This window comes from Hetaerina americana, unplaced genomic scaffold (assembly GCF_022747635.1).
Source record: "Hetaerina americana unplaced genomic scaffold, ioHetAmer1.1.p SCAF_10, whole genome shotgun sequence".
NCBI lineage: Eukaryota > Metazoa > Arthropoda > Insecta > Odonata > Calopterygidae > Hetaerina > Hetaerina americana.
This window is the reverse complement of record NW_027286070.1, coordinates 46,889,952-46,907,392: the sequence shown is the minus strand read 5'-3', so window position 1 is coordinate 46,907,392 and position 17,441 is coordinate 46,889,952.

Here is a 17,441-nt window from a genome sequence, read left to right as displayed (position 1 = left end):
CCCTCCCCTCGTCCTATACTCTTTCGGGAGTGGCCATTCAACAGTTTTAGTGGCAATTAATTTGCTGAGAAGTAATGAAACCAGTCCTCCCCAAGTCTCATTTTCCTCCCTTACTCTCATCTCTGTCGGGGCTTTTTGGAAATTCCTTTCAAAAATCTTTGAGAGGCATGCTTATCACTTTATTCTACTATCATCTCCGGCTGCCCTTGCTTCTCCAATCTTAATCACAAACATGATTAATTAGGTATGTACCGGATGGAGTGGGGTGGTAGGGATTCTTTTTTTTCATTAAAAATGTAGCAACTCTCCAAATGTGTGATCAGAATCAGGATTGATTTCAAAGGAGGAAATATTTACATGCATGGCATTGGTATGAATAGTTTTCTCTGATGTGTTTAGCCCAAATTTCACCGTAAATAATTGCATTGTTTTCATTTTCTGAAGGAGCTCAATTGATATAAGACATTAAAACGTGGACTATGAAAGAAGATTTTTAAATTTTCATTGAAATTATTTCCAAAAATGTTGAAAAGCTTACTAAGATATACCTCCAAATCAAAGATATTCAAGCTCTCTTTCAGCTTCAAGATTAAAACGACTATCTTATTTCTTCATTTATTATGGCGTGAGTGATCTGCCACAGTGCTAAATAATGAATAGAGCAATTCCATAATTAATATCATAAAAATATTCTAAGCATAAAAGAGTAGATTAGATAATAATACAGGAAAAATAATAGATTATAAAGAATACGATATTATTATTTTTTATCCTTGTTAACTTTGGGAAGTATTACAAGTTGGCAGTTGGCAGTCCATTTGGTAACCTATATTAAGTTTACATGTATGCATAAATTTTCGAAATTTGATATTTTCACATACGATTAGAAAATTTAACATACTATGATTGCATAAAATTTCACATTTATGAATTCTAAAAATTCTTACATATTTATTTTAATAATATTTACATTGCTTGGAAAGAGCTCGAATAGTTTTGCAGCTAGATTGTACCGGTCAACGATCGTTTTGTTGAAAAATGCAATTTTTTTGTATCTATTTTTTGTGCCAGGCATTTAATCTTTTATTATTTACATATATGTATGGTTATATATACATATATATACGAGCATGTTTATATAATTATGTAAATATAGATACATATATATGGTATACATATATTTTATACACATATACCAAATGTTAAAATCGAAAAGGAAAATGTATCCTGATTTAAAAATACTGTTAACCTTAGAATATTTTAGAATAAACACGGTATATTAAATGCATGCAGCACTAAATTTGGTAATAAACTTTTGAAAATAAAGGTGTGAATAATTTTCCGCAACAAACTGTTTCAAATATGTTTTACATAGCATATTACTAGTACTATGCCTTATTAATTAGTGATATCTCTAGAAGCCATAGCATAAGTGAAATAGCCTTTAACTTAGGTGGAAATTTCATATTTGATTATTGAATTCTTACTCCAATTATGGAAGCTTTTGGAATGTGGATATGGAGAAAGATGGAAAATATTACTTTCCTACCATATACGATACTATATAGCGCTTCATCATTTTTCTTTCCTGTTTATTACACGTAGGAAAAATGAGGAAGTGTTAGAAGGGGGGTTGGAGTGGGAATCGTTAAGAGTGAATCAAAGGAGGCAGGAAAGTTGGATGGAGGGCATTTTGCTTTTTGGTGAGATTTTGGAGACTGTGGTAGAGAATAGAACGATATGCAGAAGAGGAAGGGATAGGAGAAGGATAGGAATGTTCGACGGAATGGAGGGAGGAAGGTAGTATACGGAGATAATGAAGGGTTTATCGTAATGACGCCTGTCAGATTGTGTTTTGTTTGGAGAAGCAAAGAAATGTACCGTTGTCGACATTTGTCCATCCATAACCTACATAAAACCGTAAATAATAGTAGATCTTAATATACTGAAAGAATTCTTATGAAATGTGTATTTATATGATAAAATTATCAGAGCGAATTTAATGCAGAGTTTTAGCATGCCTGTTTAGCATACAAGCAATAGCGAAACACTGAGTAAATAAATGGCATAGAGAAAATGCATAATTCTTTGATTCTTCATACCAAATATGTCCTATTACTAGGTTAAAAAAGGTGCTAAATATTTTTGAATAGAAAAATTGGAAATTTAAAAGAGAAATGTACAATATTCTGCTAGATCCTACCCTGCAAGCGACCACAGGGACATATGTTAGGGAGTATTATGCCTCCAGCCATTAGGGAAATTATGTGATTTCATGAAAATAGTTTCATGCTAGAGTGCTGTCTTCAGACAGTACTTAGCTTTTACTGAATTTTGCAATGCTCTTGCTTTTCACTGTTGTAGACAAGAATTTGTTTGGAAGAAGGGAAATTTCTCTGCATTGGTGTGGCAGTTTTTTTCTAATTTCTTTCCTACCTATGTCATGTATTTGGATTATTCCCTGTATCTGCATTAAACTAAAGGCAATATGTGTAATTATCTAAATTCAAAGAAACCGCGAGAGATTCTGTGATAGTAATTTTTAACGGAGTCACCCGCTAATGCGTAATACAATGAAATTATCTTGGAGTGTGTTAATCATTCACAATAAGCAAGGCTTTTGTAAATTTGAAATTTTTGCATTTTCTATTCATTTTATATACTTGTATCTACTTGATAAAGTTGAGAATGTAGTATTCGTGCTTCCAGTGAACACTATGCCAAGATTTGCAATAATAATAACACGCGTTTCGTTCGCTTTGACGCATTTTTAACTAAAAGAAAACCTTTTCTCTGGATCCTGTGTAATTAAGAAATTAGTTCCTCCTCCACAGGTCTCAAATGCTATTGCAAGTTGAAGCTCAACCATTGCAAAATAACATGCATCTTAAATTCTATCCTTCGAATATTTTCTACTATCTTTTTAATGCGCAGATTCTTCCAATATGCTTTCACATTTAGGGAAAAAGGTACGACGCCGGTGTTAAAAAGCTGATTACAAGGATGCAAAAAGTGATTGATCGTCAAGGCGACTATGTAGAAAAATAGCTAAATGCTCAGCCTTTCCTATGATGCACACAAAGTTGAGAATAAAGTTGATTTTTCATGAGAAAATAGGAGACCTTACTTTTCGAATCGTATATAGGTAGTCTATCGGTTAAGGTTGTTTTGGGTGGAATCGATTCAACAGCCGCTACATTTCTTAGCCTCAACTTCTAACCCTCACTGAAATAAAATCATTATTTTATGTATGTATATATATATATATATATATACAGGGTTCGTCCGGAAAATAAGTGTACTGATTTTTTCCCGCCGCTCCAGGCGCGCCCAGCACCGCTCTGACGGGCTGCGATTGGAGGGGAGTATGTTGGCAAGCGACGCTGAAAAAGGCAGTCGGCTCTGAGCTGTGGTGTAGTGAGGAGCTCTGTTAACGCGAACCTCCACGCTCGACCCACGTCACGGAACGCGATTCCGAAGTTTTTGGAGCAGCGTTATTCCATCAAATTTGCGGTAAAGCTTGGGAAATCGTCTACCGAAACTGTCGGTATGATTAACCAGGCTTACGGGGAGTCAGCCATGTCCAGAAACATGATCTTTCGGTGGAACAAGATGTTCGTGGAGGGCAGAGAAGAGGTCGACGACGAACCACGGCCTGGACGCCCATCAACGACACTCACCGACGAAAATGTGCGAAAAGTTCGCGATGTACTGAACTCTGATCGTCGTCTTAGTGTTCGGATGATAGCAGAGCAGTGTAATGTGCCAAAAACAATAGTGCACGAGATTATCAGGGAGCAATTATAGATGCGAAAAATTTGTGCAAAGTTGGTGCCGAAAGTGCTCAGTGATGATCAAAGACTCAATCGTTTGGAAATCGCGACACAACTTGCGGATCACTGCAAAAATGATCCATATTTTTTAGAGAACGTTGTTTCGGGTGACGAGACGTGGATCTTTGAGTACGACCCGGAGTCGAAGAGACAAAGTGCGGAGTGGCACACCCCATCATCACCCCGTCAAAAGAAAGCTCGCATGAGCAAATGTCGGATCAAGGCGATGCTCATTGTGTTTTTTGACAAAAGGGGAGTCGTCCACTACGAATTTGTACCTGAACGACAAACTGTAAATGCTGCATTTTACGTCAAAGCGCTCGACAGGCTTCGAAAACGAGTCGCCCGCGTCCGGCCAGCGATCAAAAACATCTGGCGGCTGCATCACGACAATGCGCCGTCTCACACCGCGCTTGTCGTGTCGGACTTCTTGGCCAAGCACGGCGTGGCAACGCTGCCGCACCCGCCCTACAGCCCGGACTTGGCACCACCGGACTTCTTTCTGTTCCCGAAGATAAAGAGGAGTTTGAAAGGAACGCGATACGGGACTTTGGACGCCGTCAAAGAGGCCGTGACGACGTGTCTTCGAGAGGTTCCCGATGATGCCTTCGCGGGAGCGTTCCAGGAATGGGAACGCCGCTGGAACAATAGTATCGACTCACAAGGGTCCTATTTTGAGGAATATTAGCTTAAGATATGTAAAAGTGTAATAATTTTTTTTTCCTGAGCTCAGTACACTTATTTTCCGGACGAACCCTGTATATATATATATATATATATATATATATATATATATATATATATATATATATATATATATATATATATATATATATTTATATATACATATATAGGGTTATATTGACTGAATTAAATGTTTTACATAGATATTTTAGTACCTTGCAAGCCTTTATTAGGGTAAGTGGCAGGGTTTATATACACACCAGACTAATTTTGACCGGATTATGGCCCTACCGCGGTCGGAATGTTATGATGATCCCTTAACGTTCGTAGAAAAAAATGACATCTGCCCTATACTTAATCTATTTAATGTCGCTAACATGATCTCTCCTACCTTAGCACGATGGGGGTAATAATACATTTTCAAAATCACCGCTAAAGAGGCATCCTTTCAATTTATACAAGAGATTGAATCTGTAATTTTACCTTCGCTCCGTGTGTAATTTCCAGCCTTGCTCCTCTAATGTTTTGTAAACAGTACTAAGTTAATCAGTACAACATTTTTCAAATCTAGGTCACATACGCTGTACGCAATCCAGTTGTGACTAACATATCCTCTTAATGCGTAGTAAAGTATGTTTCACTTAAATACCTTAATACATGCTACTGTATTTATTTCCAATTTTTGAGATTTGTTTATAATTTACTCTTCAAAATTTGCTCTTAAATTTTGGATGCTGCACGTCTGGTGTTTAAAAACCCTTTGCCATACATCCTAACGGTAGCTTACGGGGTACCATGTTAAAGCAGAAGTAGTACTTGACCTCCATACTCCCTATCGCCGTTCCCGAGACCTTTCATTCCCCCGACACGGAAGAGTTGGTAGTGACTCGAGACTAGTTTTTCGGGCATCCAGTCTGGGCCCATGACCACCTTTGGGGATTCCCCGAGAATACAAATCTAGGAGAGGAGTCTTACGGGAGAGATATCGTGCGACCAACCGACATGATGACGGCTTTTAAGAAGGATGAAGGAGGCCCGAAGATGGCCCTGCCCTGGTTGTTTAAAACGAGTGGGATGGGTTGCCCAACGGAGTTTCGGGGGCCAAATAGTTTTACGGCCGGGAGTGGCAACGTTCGTGTAAAGTGTAACCGTCGGTCGTGGGTAACGTATACCTGCTGACGCGACGCCACCGCAGGGCTACGAGGTCGTTCGATCCTCATTTTCTGTTCATCGTGTCGACATCCTCTCGGACAATGTGAAACCCGAATACGTAATAAGGAGACTTGGGTCCAATCCAAGGTGGCGCTCCGCATTGAATAAATCTGTGTGGCTACGTTGAGGCTTTCGCGAAGTTTTATCCTCCCCCGCATCATGCTGCTCCATTCTTTTCCGCAAAGTGCACCGGAATTGATGGAGTGATGCGCTGTTTCTCGACAAAGAATGGTTGGGCGAAAATAGTAATAAAGTTTCGAGTACTGCGGTGAAATAAAATTTTCACTTCAGCGGCGAGGTGCTCTCAACTTTGGATTGGAGGAAATACGGTACGAAATATTTTACAAGAATTGTGTCAAACGGTGGGGGAATTTCAATGACTGCCATTTTCGTAAGCATTGAAGGTGAGTTTTAGATATGTAGGTGCCCTGTTAGCCACCGCTTAGGTGTGTGGCAGGGGGTGAACACAACATACTAATTTTGACCCGAATATGACCATACTTTGAATTAAAATTTGCTAGGGCGTGACTGCGTGAGGTCCCAAGGACAAATACTCTCTTTTTTACTTTATACATATCCTATTAAATATTTGTATCTCTACCCAAATTTAATAGCAATATGTTTGTATGCCATTGATTAATTATTCCACTTATGCTACTGAAAAAAGTTCATAAAATATAATTATATTGATGATTTATTTCAGAACATGTTGCAATTTTGTGAGAACCTCATTAAATTAGATTGATTGCCGAATTAGATCGCGTGCAGCGCAGAGGAGCTAGATATGAAAAAAGTGATATGATGATAAGTATTTTGTATAGAAATAATCAGATATTTACAGGATACTTTTAGATATTTTTAGTGCTTTGCAGCCAACGCCAGGGTATAGTAGGGGGTGAATAAACACCAGTGTTGTTTAACCACCCAATGCCGCCCACCGTGATGGTGGTTCACAGGGTTCCATGTATGCATTGGAAACTTAACTCATCGCTGCAAAGGAAACTTAAAAGCGTTTGGGAACTAATCTCTTCATTACTTTGGGAAGAAAAATATTCCTTAGTAAAATTTTTTATAATCCGGGCGATTATGTTGGCCCGTTTAATTTTTATAATCAATTCATATATATAGTTCAAAAATTAAAAGTTTGGTTTTCAGCATCTATCCATATCGTTTATCTCCCTACACGACACCATGCAACCCATTGCTACTGCCTCAGTAAAAATACCTCCATAGGCTTTCGCAGAATTTGTAGATAATTTTATAGTGTGGTTTTCTACTTCCTTCGAGTCCTCCGCTCATTTTTCTCGTTTGCCTAATCGTCGATAACAATTGCTTATTCCGCAACTGGATATAGAGATCGACCCGCCAACCGCATTTTGGTGGTCGCACTCGATTACTTAAAGTTCAAACGCAAGAAAATAATTATTTTATTATATTTTATTGATATTTCATAATATTACACTCTGAAAGATAGTTACATAAGTGCCTTTTTCATTTTATTTAACTCTAAAATGTGTGCAGTGATTATTTGACAGGCTAAATATGGCAAATAGATAGGATTTCTCGTGACACGGCAAACTCATAAAGAATTTTCAATAGTATTTGAACCAATTCACCGTGTTACCCCCTCATTGGACCTTAAAAACTAATAGAAATTGAAATATACTTTGGGGACTTCTGTTTATTTAGAAAAATGAAAATACTTCATCGCTCTATAAAATTTTGATAGGAACACTGAAATATTACTCCGCATTTCAAATATGAATAGGAATATCAGATTTTTAAATAAAAGTCCATGTGAAACTTATTTATGATTTCATATTGAGAACAGATTATGGTAAATTTGTGGATACAGTACTTTATTGGAAGTTATCAAAACTTCCAGTTCACTGAACTATATTCAAAGATGATTTCGTGATATTTTTGGAATATCAAATTATCAGACTCAATGGAAAACCTCCAAACATTTTAGAATTAAATGAAACATTGATTAACATTTTGTTAACCCCAATCCACAATGCAGTTAATAGAGAGACCATGGCAAGCAAAACGTAGTGACACTTTCCTAAGGGGCATTGGCTATCCATACTTCGTGTCGCTGGCGCCCAAAATTCATTAATAGATTCTTCACCAGAATATTTGCATTGCGGTTTATAGATTCAGCAAAGTATAAATGTCGGGATGACGTTGTCGCTTTAATTTTGATGAAATTTTTTCGTAACCATTACTCAGACAATACATCACAAGAAACATAAAACTTCGGGCCATTGTTGCGAATTTCATGTTGACGATCAGAATCAAAACAGAAGCTGTAAGAAATAAGAAAGAAATAAAATAATAACGTAAATGCTTTTTCTCGAAGCACATGCTATAATATTTGTCTTGTGCTTTCACAGAACCTTCAAAAATCAACCTCTTTTGATTCATTAAAAGATTCATATTTCATGGGCAGCCCGTGTAATCGGGGTTTCACAAAGGCCTCCCTTTCTTTAAAGAAACTTGGGAAAATGAAGGCTCGATTGCCCCTAGCTAAGTTTTTACTCACCCTCCAAGGAACTAAATCGCTATCTCCTATCCTCCTTCGCTTGACTTGAGATATAATTATATTTTTAAACTACTAAGCTCAAAGTTAGGCGATACCACCTCCCGTTTTGACATTTCCGGTCGGTGGTACCCAAGAAATTCGAGTCACACTTAAAACCTTTCCGCTACCTCTTTCTTGTTTCATCTTATATACAAATATATATCCCTGGTCCCTGAAATACACATTTTATTTGATTCGCAGGAAAAAGTTCTAAGGGAGAGGGGGAGAATAAGAGTTTATGCTCCTTATCGGTGTCATTATCTTCGCACCGAGGGAGAGGTTCTATTTCCACTTTTTCCCCCGCATAGCGCTCACTCCAGGGCCCCTCCAACTAATCCACCACGTCCCCCTTCCTTCCAGCAACCACACTCCATACGGATCCCCCTTTCCACTCCGCCCACACGGAATCTCAAATCTTTTCCCTTCCACATTAATCTTTCTCTTTCTTATCTCGCTTACTCCGCTTCCAATCTCCTTTTTTTGTACTTTGACGTCTCCCCACACTCTCCCATTTCTCAACTATCCCTCTCGATTCCAATGCCCTTATCCCTCTCTTTCCAGACAAACTTCTCTCTTTCTCTCTCTCTGTTCCCTTTATTTTACCCACGCACAAACCCGTATCTTCACTCCGGTCGACCTCTCATTCACATTCAATCGAAGCGAATAGGAGAGGGAGTAACAAAGAGAGAGACAGAGATGTGGGAGGAGGGAGAGATAGATGGAGAAAAGAGTGAAAGATATAGAAGAGAGAAAGAGTGAGATGGGGAGAGTGTTTTTATTTCGTTTCATCCTTTTCCCTCACGCTTCAACTGAATTCACTGCTTTCTGAAAAACCCAATTCAATAGAATTCTTGTTTTGCCATTTTGCAAATAATATTCCACCCCTTCCACTCTTTCCCTTTTCCGCTCGCTTTCCTTCCATCCGCTTCCTGTTCCTATGATTCCTATATTTATATACCACTTATCTCTCCCCCTCCTCTTGCCCCTCGCTCTCTTGGGTTCGCTTTTCCTACGTCCGTTGTTATCATTTGTTTCTCTTTGCCCCGCGCCTCGAGTGAAGGTCGTGAGGGAGCAGGCGGGACAGAGGAAGGCGAGCCCGTGAATTTTTGACGAGTCCGAGGGAGGTGGGCGCGGAGTGTGGGGCGTGGCGTGGGTCGAGATGCGTTCGTCGGAGAGCTGCCGCGGCGGCACTTTCACTTTGGGCCCTAGCACTTTCAGTCACACACTCTCCCTGTTATGAGCTTGCAACGTAGTTACGACGTGAGCATGAGTACTACGTTTTTTTTCTTATTGGAGCCCAAAAGCATCAGGGTGGACCATCGTTTCGTGCCCATCTTCCGCCAATTTCCTCGGAAGCAAAAACGAAGCTTGTGATTTCGTGGACGAATAAGTTCACTCGCGGCGTCCTTTCGGACGGATCTTTTAATTATTTGTCGGACCCCAGGGATATGAACAGTGATAAGGGTTATTAAATATTTCTAAGGTAACTTAGGGCATCGCAAAGTTGCCTTGGCATTATTTAATAGCATGAAAACCAAAAGTTACCCTAACACGTTTAATATGGGTAAAATTGCGTGCAATTTTAAGTGTCGGTGAAACTAATTATCTGGTACGGAAAACGATCTGGAGACCTTTCCTTTCCAGTCAAATACGTGGATCAAGCTGCTAATTCTTATCTCAAAAGGAAAAATGCGTTAAAAATTAGGATATTGCAAATTTTCAAGGACCATAAATGAAAACCATTTGGTAACATCTACTTTACCAAATCGATTTCTATTACCGATGCGTCGCCTATCCATTATTTCTTCTGTGAATATATAGATTATATCCAGAATATTTGGTGTACTGCATATACCTACCTACAAACTCGTTTCACAAACAAGACTGATCAGCATTGGTGGAAAAATTTTTATATGATTAAGTTACATGCATTTAGTTTATGTACATGTATACATAGTATATCATGTTTATTTTGATCTACCAGACTCCTTTTCAACTAATTTATGCAAGATACTCAAGTTATTTGTCATTCAATTTAGAGGATTTTCTTAAGAAGACTTATCCAGAAAATAAAAGTAGGAAGACCTCTCTTCCTCATTGATATCTAAGAGTAACACAAACCAATGTAAATTAAATATCTTAAAGTGAGGAAAATGTTTCCACGGGATTTCGCTTTACACCTGCATTGGAGTTCATTTTAATAGCCCATCCTGAGGAATGCGTGGCGAGGACACGAGTGTATCCCGCTGCCGCCACCCTTGTCTTACGCAGGGTTAAAGGCAGGTTTGGGGGACGGAGTAAGGAGCGGAAGGGGAGGTAAGAGTAGGGTGCTTAGCAGTGCGATCCCCCCAGGCGGACCTCGCAAAGAGCAGCAGGCGCCCAATGCCGCTCCGCCTCTTCCCCCCGTCTTCTTTCCTCCTTGCTCCTTCCCCTTTGAATCTCCCTTTCCCTCTACCCTTCCTTCTCTCTCTCTCCCCCGTCACCCTTCTCCGTCGGCCGACTGAACACCCTCTCAGCTCTGACCCCCCACTTACCGGGGGGGGGGGGGTTGGAGGGGGGGGCGCTCGGAAACTTTGTCGTGCCCGCTCGCAATAAAATGCCGTGTTTTCCAATAATGTATCAGCATCCCGGAGCATACATATCTCACGCTGCAGGTGGGGGAAATATCTTATATTCCTTTTATTCCTCTGAGTGCCGCGCTGACCACATCGACGCCCTTTCCTTTCTCCTTCCGTTTCGGAATATTTCCATCTCTCCTCTCGGCCGCACGCAAGCCGTCCTCCTTGAATTACCCTCGTCCTTCTCCCATCTCATCTCCCGCCTCGCTCAACGGGTCTCGCTCGCCATCTCTCCTTCATATTATTTCTCTTACACGCCTATTCCTCGTGTGCTTCATTCCTTTCATGTTCATTACCTCCTCTGCCTTTATCCAACCCACTACCTCTTCAACTCTTTGGGGATCGTTGGCTCGTTTCGAGGCGTCGGCGGTTAAAGCCCAGGATCTGCGCACGCCCGTGACTCACGAGTGCCGGTTCGATTCCTGAAGGTTAGGGGTTCCTAAAGGGGTATTCTGGAACCCACGTGAGGGGCTCCTTTCTTGACCAACCCTGCTGTTATGGGCTAAGTGGGGAACCGTCCGTTGGGGAAACTTTCAGTTGGGAGATAACGTGGGGTGGGGGTGTGGGGGTAAGTCGAAAATGGCGAAGAGGTCCTAAAATTTAGAATGAGTCGCCCCTTGGGTCTGGCCCCTCTAAGGGAGGTGCTTACCTGTGGAATGTAAATATCTGGTAACCGGCCCTGGATGTGGAGGCTGGGAACTAAGGTAGTCTCTCCCACAAATGGTGCGAAAAAACTCATGCCAACCATATTGCAGTGTAGGGGTGCAACTCAAACTCAGTGCATGTACTACTCACACGATGGGTAGTCACACGTTCATAACTCCCATGCGCACCCGTCGAAATTTGGGAAAAAGACGTTGACTGATGCGGTGACCAATCTACTCATATTTCAGCGTTAATTAATGTAGGGATATGAGATAATACGACGATCCCTTCCCATATTATCTCGTCTTTAAAATTTCTGGAAAAACTGCGTAAAATGAAATTGAAAATCAAACCTTATTTGAGAAATTCAGCGCAACACTTCTCTAACCCTTCAGATAAGTAACGATAAATGAAATGGAAGGATATGACTGAATTATGTTGGACATCTATGCTTGCCCGATAAAAATTTGGACCAATTACCTGTACGTACTCAAATTTAAAATCATTATCTCCTTGCTCTTCACAAAAAAGTACCTCACAATTGGCACCAAATGAGTCACAATCTTTGGTTTGAGTTTAAAAAGTAATTGTTTTGGGTTGATATTGCACCAAAGCTTCCGCTAGAACATTGTTTTTTTATTTTCTGAGGCTACAGCTCGTTCAAGGTCTCGCATATTGAGAGCTCAACTCGCATGGATTTCAATACAAAAATTACCTAAATATGATATAATCAACTTAATTTTATGATGAAATCTTATGAACTCTAAATAATTCTTACAAAAAAAAGTAAATATTTTTATGAAGTCCCTCAATGAGTTCTCGAATCCATTTTCCAACAAAAATTTAAAATGTTACGAAATGAGTTTTAAAACTAAATTGAAGTTATCTTCATCTTATGCTTTGATGCTTTTTCATTTAAATTATTTAAATCATTATGTTCAAAACCTTCTGAAGTGTGTTGCCACAACTGGTCTTTTATATGGTAGTTTTACTCGTTTGTGTGCATGTTATACCAATATATACGTAAATACCATCAAAATAAAGAAACATGTAATCTCAAGTTATGTATCTAGTACCTTTCCCCATTTTTTCAAATTCCAAACGCTCAGATTCAGCCGAAGGTTATTTACTATGGAAATTGGGGGGTTTATGCGATGCTTTCCATATTTCTTTGTAGTTCTTTGCACACTAAGATTACAGAGACAATGCCTGTTTACAAGAAAAAATATAATAGAAGGAAAAATATTTATTTGCCAAAAAACGCGCACTAAGTATTTAGTAGCTCATTTCAAATTCTACTATCGTTGCAACTGCTGTCTCCTAAATACTGTGGGATTCCATTTCAGGAAGTTATTTCTTCATCTTCCTATTTTTCACCCATTTTAAAAACTCACGATTTTATTTCTCTCCCTTTTTATTCTCTCCCCTCCTTTATCTCAATCTCCTTCCCATTCCCCCTTCTGGCTCCCTCGACACTTCTCACCATCTCTAATCCTCATCCTCCCCACTCCACTCCTCCCAAGAGGGGGACCCAGCCCTCCTCCCACTCCATCCAATTCCCTCCCCACAACCCCCCTCTTTCCCCCGCACGACGCCGCTCCGACCACTGCGCCCCCTTCTCTGCCCCCGCATCCTTCGCCATTTCCCCTCGGCAGCAAAACTTGCTTCATCAATATTCGAGGCACAGACTCTCCAAGGGCCAATGAGTGCGGTTTTCGGTGAGGGAGAGAGGGTTGCGGAGGGCAAGAGGAAGAGGAGGGGAGAGAATGCGGGGGAGGGGGGGTTCGAGCAGAGAGGACGAAGGAGGGATTCAGAGAAGGATGCAGAGAAAGACGTGGGAGAGGTAGGGAATGGAAAAAGGAACAGAGGGGAAAGAGTTGACGACAGGGAAAGTGTGAGAAGTGAGGGATAGCGTGTTCCTACTCTCTTTCGGGAGAAGCTGGAGGGACAGCGCGGAAAGATATGAGTGGGTTTGGTAGGGGGTGGGGAAAGAACGGGTATACAAAGGCATAAAGAGGGGAAAACGAGGTGCCGTTTTGGGTCGGAGGGAGAGAGATTATGAAATAAAGGCAATGAGAGGGAATATAGGGAGTGACACGCCAACCGTCTGGGCAGAGCCCCAGCAATTTTCTCCATCTCCTTCTTCCCCTCTTTCCCAGGGCGTCTCTGTAACACAGGCAGAGTAATTTCTTTCCCTTTGCGTTCGCCAAGGCTGGTAGTTTTTCCCAAATCGTTTGTCGGAGTTGGGGCGATGCCGCAATGAAAGTACATGCATAAGGCACTTCCTAAATTCTTCCTCATTCCATTTCAACGCATAATATGCTTTTTGTCTCTATGAAAAAATCGGTGTCTAGGATTGCACACATCTATATCCTGTCATCTCCTTAGCTCCAGTAGAGTTATGAGCAGTATTGTTTTGATGCTCGGGAGTGCCTCTAGCTATCACCTGTCTTATTTTTGGTCAAATCCGACATATCAGATTCGAATTTAAGGTCAATTCATAGAGAAATCCAGTTTTGATTCGGATTGTTCGCCAATTTAAATTCATTGGAGTGCAAAAAGACCCTTCGAAAGGGTAGTTTTCAACCCTTTCAACTAATATGCCGGCATTGGTGCGTCTCAATTAACTACTCACTGTTTTTGTGAATAGCAGTGATATATTCCTTAAAAATTTAAAAGAATGTTTGCCAGCATTATATGAAATAAGGTTATGTGTATCAATGTATTAATCATATTAGATTTCTATTTAGATGTGGCACATCATATTGGTTCAGTTTGACTTCGTTTGACGGAGTTGTTTCTATTACTTGTTCGTCACATGTTGCGATCATGAGACAAATTTTCATTATCATTTTATATTCTCATCACTAAAAATAGATAATTATTTCCTGAGTAAAACACGTGTAGCATATGAATTTAGTTTGAATCTAATTGCTGTCAAGAACGCTTAAAACTCTGGTTGGTGTCTTCAGATTATTTTATACGTAGGTATATGCATATCTGTATTACCCTTAAGCGAGCTAAACATAGATATATTTTGGCACTAGTATTTGCTAGGATATTAAAACTTAAAAAGATATGATTTCCACATTTTTTCGGGCTGCGTCCGCGTATGTCGTTTAAAAGTACAACAGTTTCGCCAGCTATCCTGCTGGCGTCCTCAGGTCAAGGATGAAAAGAAGCTTGTTGTCCCGTCTTATATAGGAAAAATCCGGCGCCAATACCGGGAAATTTCTTGGCCAATCAGGGAACGTCCTCATATTTGCGCGGGATTATTCGTTTCCACGCACTGTGGAGTGGATATCCATCCTCTCTGTTAAAATTTTTTGGCCTTTTAACGATTTCAATGGCCTCTCTGATTATTCTCTGGAAGTATTTTCCTTCTTTCGCTATTATTTTAGCGTCGTCGAAGAGAATAGAGTGTCCAGGTTCACTCCAGGCGTGCTCAGCGATGGCCGATGCTCTAAACTGTTTGGCCTTGGTTGCCCTCTGGTGTTCACTCATGCGTGTTTTCAGCGCTCTGCACGTTTCACCGATGTACCATTTGCCACAGGAGCATGGCACTTGGTACACGCCTTCTGATATTAACGGTGAAATTCCATCCTTGGGTCCGGGTAGGGTGTCAGCTATCTTGGTGACGCAGTTGAATCTGGTCACCACATCATGTTTCCTTAAAGCCCTCGCGATTCTTTCCGAAGTCCCTGCGATGAAGGGGATGGTGACGCAAGCCTTCGGACGTGGTCTGGAGTCTTCCTCTCTGTCAGGAACAGCGGTGGTTTGTCTCTTCTTTTCTTCCTTCTCGGCCCTTTTTTGGATCATATGAGCGCTGTATCCATTCCTTTGCAGGGCATTTGTCAAGTGTTTCTTCTCGTTGGCAATAGAATCGGAGTCACATATTTTATATGCTCGGTTGACAAGTGTGTCTACCAGTGAGGTCTTCTGACTGGGATGGTGGTGCGATGCAGCATTAAGGTAGCGGTCGGTGTGAGTAGGCTTCCTGTATACTCTGTGTCCAAGCCTCCCATTCCCTGTATTTCTCTTCACCATGACGTCCAAGAAGGGCAGTTGATGATCCTTTTCCACCTCCATAGTGAAGTGGATGGCTTGATGCTGTGAGTTCAGATGTTTCAGGAACTTTTTTAATTCTTCCCAACAAACCACCGCTGTTCCTGACAGAGAGGAAGACTCCAGACCACGTCCGAAGGCTTGCGTCACCATCCCCTTCATCGCAGGGACTTCGGAAAGAATCGCGAGGGCTTTAAGGAAACATGATGTGGTGACCAGATTCAACTGCGTCACCAAGATAGCTGACACCCTACCCGGACCCAAGGATGGAATTTCACCGTTAATATCAGAAGGCGTGTACCAAGTGCCATGCTCCTGTGGCAAATGGTACATCGGTGAAACGTGCAGAGCGCTGAAAACACGCATGAGTGAACACCAGAGGGCAACCAAGGCCAAACAGTTTAGAGCATCGGCCATCGCTGAGCACGCCTGGAGTGAACCTGGACACTCTATTCTCTTCGACGACGCTAAAATAATAGCGAAAGAAGGAAAATACTTCCAGAGAATAATCAGAGAGGCCATTGAAATCGTTAAAAGGCCAAAAAATTTTAACAGAGAGGATGGATATCCACTCCACAGTGCGTGGAAACGAATAATCCCGCGCAAATATGAGGACGTTCCCTGATTGGCCAAGAAATTTCCCGGTATTGGCGCCGGATTTTTCCTATATAAGACGGGACAACAAGCTTCTTTTCATCCTTGACCTGAGGACGCCAGCAGGATAGCTGGCGAAACTGTTGTACTTTTAAACGACATACGCGGACGCAGCCCGAAAAAATGTGGAAATCACCTACTCATCGCCGCGGAAACCTTCGAACGAACATTACTCACCTCTACGGGGAGGAGATTCACAGGAAGATAAGGAGATTCGAGAAGCTCAGAACGAGGAAGGAGAGACTTTTGACATCGTTAGCGTTCCTTCAACGATGCAGAGACACGGAGACGATTCCTACCTGCGTAGAAGTCAAACACCACCTGAACACACCCAAGGCTAAGAAGATCCTCCGCCGCTGCAGCGAAGACCTTCTGAGAGAGAGAATTCACGATAAACGTTGGAACCTCGACCGCCTCTCCGAAGAATTGTACTATATTCATTTGGAGCTGGCTGCCACCCTACAAGCTGACGATTGGGACACAACCGAGCGGATTACGTACGACTCTTCCCGAGCCAGTCTAATGGCGACGCGGGAAAAGCAAGTCAACAAATTCAACAAACTTCATTGTAAGCAGCATCCACTGACCTCGATTAATGGGGCTGACAATGGCCAATCGGTTGTGAACTTGACGGACCTTCATTTAGATGAAGCCACCCTCGCAGTCTTATCTAAGGGTCTGAACTTCGCTTTGACCCCAAGGACGATACCACTTGAGAAGATCATCGCGGAGGTAGAGTCATCGATCCGGAGACTTCCGAAGGCGGCCGCCGACGAAATCCGAGAAGATGTCGCACGTATCCTCCATGGCGCAAAACCACCAAGATCAAACACCATCGGCAAAGAAAGGAGAGCACTGAAGGAGCTAAGGGACAACGAGAGTATAATCATTTTACCAGCTGACAAAGGCAACGCAACAGTCCTGATAAATAGAGAGGATTACGAAGGGAAAATATCGCTCATCCTCAGCAGTCCGACTTATAGGAAATTGAAAAGCGATCCGACTGCCAAGACGGAGAGAAGCACAAGGGCTATCATTAAACGATCGCTTATTCCAAAAGAAGAGCAACGACGCCTGCTTCCGACTGCACCGAAACCACCGAGACTGTACGGCCTGCCCAAAATTCACAAGAAGGATGTACCTCTC